Consider the following 6,646-nt stretch of genomic DNA (forward strand, 5'->3'; position numbering starts at 1 on the left):
TGTAACTGTCCTTAATATCACATATACTGCACAGAGAAGCAGCTTACATCCAAGCTGGTCCCATACATTCTATCAGGATTAAATCTTGGGATCTTGGTAACCATGAGAGTTTCTCAACACCACACAGACAGTTCATAAAGACATGTTTCACATGTGGATGAGCATTGTCCTGTTGAAAATTGGCACCATGACACTTTCAGATGAGAGTAAACATATGAGGACACAGGATGTTGGTGACATACCATTGCGCCATCAGAGTTCCATCAATCAGTACCAGCTGTCAGCTGAAGTTATACCTCGTGGCTACCTACACCATGATGCCAGGAGGAAACTGCTGCACCTCTCCAAAACATTGGAAGAATGGGACCTCTCCCAGGTCATCACCATACTCACTGACAATGGTCATCTGGGACAGTGCAGAACTGTTATTCATTGCTGAACACTATGTGATTCCATTCAAAAGTTGTCCATGCTTTCCAGTCATGACACCATTTCAGGGGCAGCCATTTGTGTTGTTGTGTTAATGGCAGTCTATGCATGGGATGGTAGTTCCCTAGTCCAGCTCCTACTAATCTCTGACCACGGGGTGGGGCACAACAGAATGTTGCACAGAGTCCATTACTTGTTCCTGGATGGCAGACACAGATGTAAAGGATTGTGCACAATACAGGAATCATCCCATATTATGGTCATACTTGGTGGAGCAGAGCCTTGACAATGAGTTTGCCTGCTCTCCTATTTGAGGCAATCCAACCTCAGGCCATTGTCACATCTGAATGCCCTGAAAAGGTGGATATTGCATGATTTGAGCAGCTGACAAAATGGAGACCCACAATAAGGCTACTTTCAAACTCATGTCAGGCACTAGTAACACTGTCTCATTTTAGTACGCAGCAGTTCTGTGTCCTTCACAACAATCAGTCAACATTTGATGCTATTCGCACCTACACTATGCTATCAGGCTCATTAACAACGCTAAGAATGAAAAAACTAATGCACTCTGGTGGCTATTGTACCTGTTATAGAGAATTAAAACTTTAATCATTTACATACCTGCCGATGGCATGTACATATACAGAGTTGTATTGACATCTGGCATTGTCTTGTGGATGCTTAACCTCTTGTATCAGGCAGTGTAAATGAACAAATAAAGTAAATCCTTTCTTCCAGGAATGACAGTTCGGCAAGGTATGGATGAGATGTTTGAAATTTAGCAGAGAGGTACTAGGAGAAGTGTATCTGCGGGGGTGAGTCGTGAGCTGTGCATGAATAGCTCAGTCACTAAGTCAAGATTTCGTGTTTGAGTCCCCTATTAGCACAGATTTAACATACCAGGAAGCTGAGGGATTAACTCCAGAAACAAAGCATATTTTTCTTGTTTTTAATTTCCACTCAGTTAAAAAACCAAAGTACTTTCAATAATTGGTGTGATGCAGAGTATGTGCAGTGGTGTGTGTGTGTGTGTGTGTGTGTGTGTGTGTGTGTGTGTGTGTGTGTGAAAAGGGCCCATTTGGTGGTTATTGAGTTATTAATGTTTTAGTTCTCTATGACATGATTTAGTTCTCTATGACATGATTTAGTTCTCTATGACACAGTGTGGTTTCAGTTGCCTGAGACTGCAGTCATGTGTGTGAGTTGCATTTGCATGAGTGTGTGTGTGTGTGTGTGCGCGCATGTGTGTGTCTATTGTTGACAAATGCCATTGGCCGAAAGCTATAAGTGTGAAAATCTTTTTGTTGTGACTCAGCATCTCTTCTATATGGTGAATAGCAACTTTCCTTCTCATAATATTGTTACATTCCACCCTGGATTTTCCATTGACTGAGTTTTGTAGATTAGCATGCTCAAACAGACAGGCCTGATGGCTTTACAGTTTTACTATTAGTGTTGATGTACTGCAAGACCACTGTTTAACCTAAGTAATTTATTACTCTTATTTATCAGTACCACGTTCCAATTCAGTGTCTAAGATCATTGTACACTCTCATTATCCAAAATGATAAACATTTTTACACAGCAGGGCATACATTCAACTGTAAGATTTACGCTGTTTGTTCAGCAAACTGTATTTTTGTGTTTCAGAATTTAATCACTGCCAAGGGTTGAAGCCAAACTCAAAGAGTTTTGTGTAGCCAATGGGAGAATATGTAGAGGTAACCAATAAAAAGGTGATACTTTTGAACGTGGAAAAATAAATCATTTGATACTATTTCCAGAAAATAGCAATCATTTTATATTATTTGCAGGCTATTTGTGGTTTTGCTGGGTTGTGAGTGGTTGCCTTGAATTTCCACCATCACACTTTCCATTTTTTCTATGTTATTGGAGTGAAGACTGATTACAGACTGATATGTAGTGCAGCCTATGTTCTAGGTTAAGTTGGAAGATTGTGATATGGCTCATAACCACACTGCACCCAGCAAGGACAGATAGCAGCACCCTGTTTGGCTTGCAGCAATTTTCATGTGTCATTTTGTGATTCCAACGACTGTGCACATTTAGGGGCACAGTAATAATTGAGAATTATAATGAAGAGTGTGTCCAGAATCTGAGCTGATGCTGATGATGGGGGAATTCATATGTCTTTGGATAAATGGTGTGGAGGAAACAAAGAAAAATTTCTTACAGGGTAAAACTCAAACCTACCAAAAAACTCTGTTTAATGGATCACCAAACATATTACAGCTACCACTTGATAATAGATATGTGGATTTTCTGTTGATCTTGACAAGATTCCCCACAGTTATGATCAAACACTCTTTATTCATACATAATAACCAGAAAATCAGATACATCGAACGAAAACAAACCTAGTCCAAAACAACATCCAAAGCTCACTGAACCCGAAGGTAGAGCACTCTTTGTTCTAGAGTCATTGTCAATTGATGGTTGCCACAGACACCTACTGTGTGTTTGTAAACTGCTCATATATCATAGCAAACAGCTGCCTACCCCACTGACTGTAATGGTACTTTCATAAAAAAAAAAAAAAAAAATAACAGACAATCAACTGTGAATTCTCGATGGTGGAGTTTACCACTGTTTATAGCTCAAGACTGCTTATCAAAGATGGAGCAATACCTGCTACAGGAACTTGCAGACATGAATTAAGTATACAGTGGGGCAGGATGTAGTGCATGGAAAGTGGGATGAAAGTACAGACAAAATGTTCCCACAACAGTGATCATACTAATTAGAAGAAATTTATTACAGTGGGTAGGGAATTACGAGAAACTATGTCGTTCAAGCCAGAGAAAGCTAGCCATACATGTAGACAAACGTTTTTCCTCACTTTATAACTTGGGGAGCTATATTGAGATAGTAACAGAGAAGATTAGTCAATAAGTACTTGTCACCTTATCCTTGAACTGCACACTTTAGAGAACACAGTGCCAATAGTGTCATGTTACCCCTCCCCTGACTGTGTTATAAGTGATTCATTTAGTATGTCTGCCTCCTGAAAATTGAGATGTACCAAATCATAAGAAGAGGTAAAAAGTATTTTTGGTATTGAAATGAAATGCCAGAAAGTGATTACAAAGAAGGGAATACTGGTGGAGTAGCAGTCATATGGCTTTCATAATCAGTGTGAGCAGGTAATGGGGCCAAGTGATTTTCAACCAAGCTTTTAGTTCTGACAATGTATTATATTGAAGGCATGCATTAAGACTGGTGATCATCATTTTCAGTTTGCTGTGATGGTGGACAAAGGACTGTTGACCATCGCACAAAAGACGAAGATTGTGTTAGTGTTCATGGCGACGAACAGCATTACATTGACACAGAGAAGGTTTCGTGCTCATTTTGGCACACGCTGGGCTCCCAGCCCTCAGACAATATGCAGATTACCTAAAAAATTTGAAGGTACTGGATCTGTTTTGGAGCATCAGCAGCCACTTGCACATATCATATGTTTGCCGCAAAATATTGAAGCAGTTCAAGTGGCTTTGATTCGCAGTGTGAGTAAATCAACAAGAAGAGCCAGTGCCAAGTTGGGAATTTCACACTGATCTGTACAAATACTTATTCAATCCGACCTTCACTTGTGTCCATACAAGATGACTGTGGCGCATAAGCTTACTGCAAGACATAAGGAGCAGAGACTTCAGTTTGTTAGGTGGGCAATGGAGCAAGACATGGTTTTTTGATGAAGCTTTTTTATATGTGAACAATGTTGTGAACAAACAGAAAGTTTGATTCTGGGCACATCAACCTCCATGAATAATCCACACGAAAGACACCTTCGGAGAGAAAGTGTTGGTGTGGGTTGCAATGTCAAGCCGTGGAATCATCAGTCCATTCTTCTTTGATGCTACAGTAACCGGTGAATGCTATTTACACATGCTGCGAAACCAGTTCTTTCCTCAACTCATGGCCTCATGTCTTCCATTGCAGACACAATGGGTCATGCAGGCTGGAGCACGCTCCCAAAAAGATTTCCAGAACATTATGCAGGAGGAGGAATGTGGCTGCCCCACAGCCCAGACATTAACCCATGTGACTTCTTCCTTTGGGGTTCCTTAAAGAGAAGGTGTACCACAGAAAACCTGAAAATGCAGTGCAACTTAGGGCCATCATTGTGGAGTTAGGCTGCACCATTTCAGATCTGTGTTGGAGAGTCATCACAAATGCACATGTGCGACTTGAAGAAGTTGTAAACCAAAACTGCAATCATATTGAACATGTGATTCATTAGGTTGTATTTCCAGGCTGTATTCTTTACTTCTACATCAATAAATTACAAACCTTGTCAACAACAAATGAAACAAGTCAGGTGACTTATCGTGCGCCACCCTGTAGTTCTGTTAATATAACTGAAAATATTAATGAAAAATGTGCCAATTGTAAGAAACTAATAATTCCAACCATTTACTTTCTTAAAAAAAGAATAGACCACCCTTTGACTGTGTATTGCTGTATTTTCCTTCTGTACTATCTAGATTTCAGCTTTTACACCATTATCAAGCACAATGCTACAGGTTCTTAGACCATTAACATGTCATATCTGGTAAAGTCAGCACAAAGCTGGTGGTTTATTCTTTCAAAAAATACTACAAGTCTGTGTTCAGCATCATCAAAAACTTTTCAAGCATTTACTGTTATGCATAGTCGCTAAACTAACCAAAGAAAGGAGTACGGAAGGAAGAAAACGGATATTTGAAATCACATTTGTGGCAGCCATGTTACCTCATGATCTGCTGAACAGAACTGAATTAGCATATTCAGATGACTGCTGCTGCAAAAAAATATGTTACTAAATGTATCATTTGTAAAAAGTGTAAAACAGTGTGTCATTATTTCTGTGTAAATACCAGTCCCAATTTTCCACATCTTTCTAGTGTGAGCCATGCCATCCAAATGGAATACAGCAGATGTGGAGCTGTTAGGTGCTCCTACTGCAGTGGATGTGTTGTGTGGGGTACTTTTTACAAAGGGATCTTATGTCACTCAGTAAACACTGTCAGTATTAGCTTGTTAAATACGGGTAGCGTTCTGGTCAAAATTGCCTAACTGTGGTGGGTGCACATCATGTGCTAGCATTTAAATTCGCTGCCAATGACATCATGAGAGTGGCAGTGAGCGCAATGACCAATTAATTGTTCCTTGTGTAAAGTTTTCACATTCTGAGTTTCCTGAACACTGAACTTGCACAAAGACAGGGTCTGTGGAATTCTCTGTTTTCATCGGAAAACATGTTATAGTACCACACTGTGTGCTTTTGTATGTCCTTAACTTTCATTTTATTGCTAGCATTGTTTTTATGGGGCATTTCAAAGGATACATGAGGATTTTATCAATGCATGCAATTTAGGCACCGACATTGAAACAAAAATGACCTCCTCAAAAGTCATGAATGGAGTCTCTGTACAGGAATAATACACCAGAGGTGCTGCAGTAGCTACACTACCATGAGCAGTCAATTGAAACAAGAAAATCACCCATGCAAAAGTGCCTTTAAATCTTTGAGACTTGAAATGGCAATCTTCAAGGCTTCCACAGTGTATAATTCATTCCATTTTCTTTTCCTTTAATTTTGTTTCTTTAATTTCTTGTCATTGGCATAGATGTCATTTGATAAGTAGACAGTATATGTTAATTACTTTATTGGTAGTGAAAGACTGACCCGTTTTATGGGGCAAACCTATAGAAAAATACAAGATACTATACACATGAAAAATATGGGGACTGATGTGTTCAAGGGGCTGAATAGATCAATTAAAATGATTTATTGTACCATTTTCAAAAAGATGTTTACATTAAATAAAGAAATAACAATCTTCCCAAAAACTGTTTTTAAAAAAGTTGCCAATTTATGTCCCAACTTACCTAAAAAATAATCCCTTGTCATGCTCCTCAAGAAACTACAATTTATCTCGCTTCTTTTTATATTTTTTTTCCTTAACCATATTAAAAATTAAAACATTAAATTTTACTTTTGAAACTACTGAATTAATCATTTGCTTATTCCTCTGTTCCTGGAACAATTACCCAATGAATTATGATGTGCTGACTAAAAAACAGAATCCACACCAGCTTTTGAATTTTCCTGGCAGATTAAAACTGTGTGCTGGATTGAGTCTCGACTTTGGGACCTTTGCCTTTCGCAGACAAGTGCACTGCCATCTGAGCTACCCAAGCTCAACTC

Source organism: Schistocerca americana, chromosome 4 (assembly GCF_021461395.2).
Source record: "Schistocerca americana isolate TAMUIC-IGC-003095 chromosome 4, iqSchAmer2.1, whole genome shotgun sequence".
In the NCBI taxonomy this organism is placed as follows: domain Eukaryota; kingdom Metazoa; phylum Arthropoda; class Insecta; order Orthoptera; family Acrididae; genus Schistocerca; species Schistocerca americana.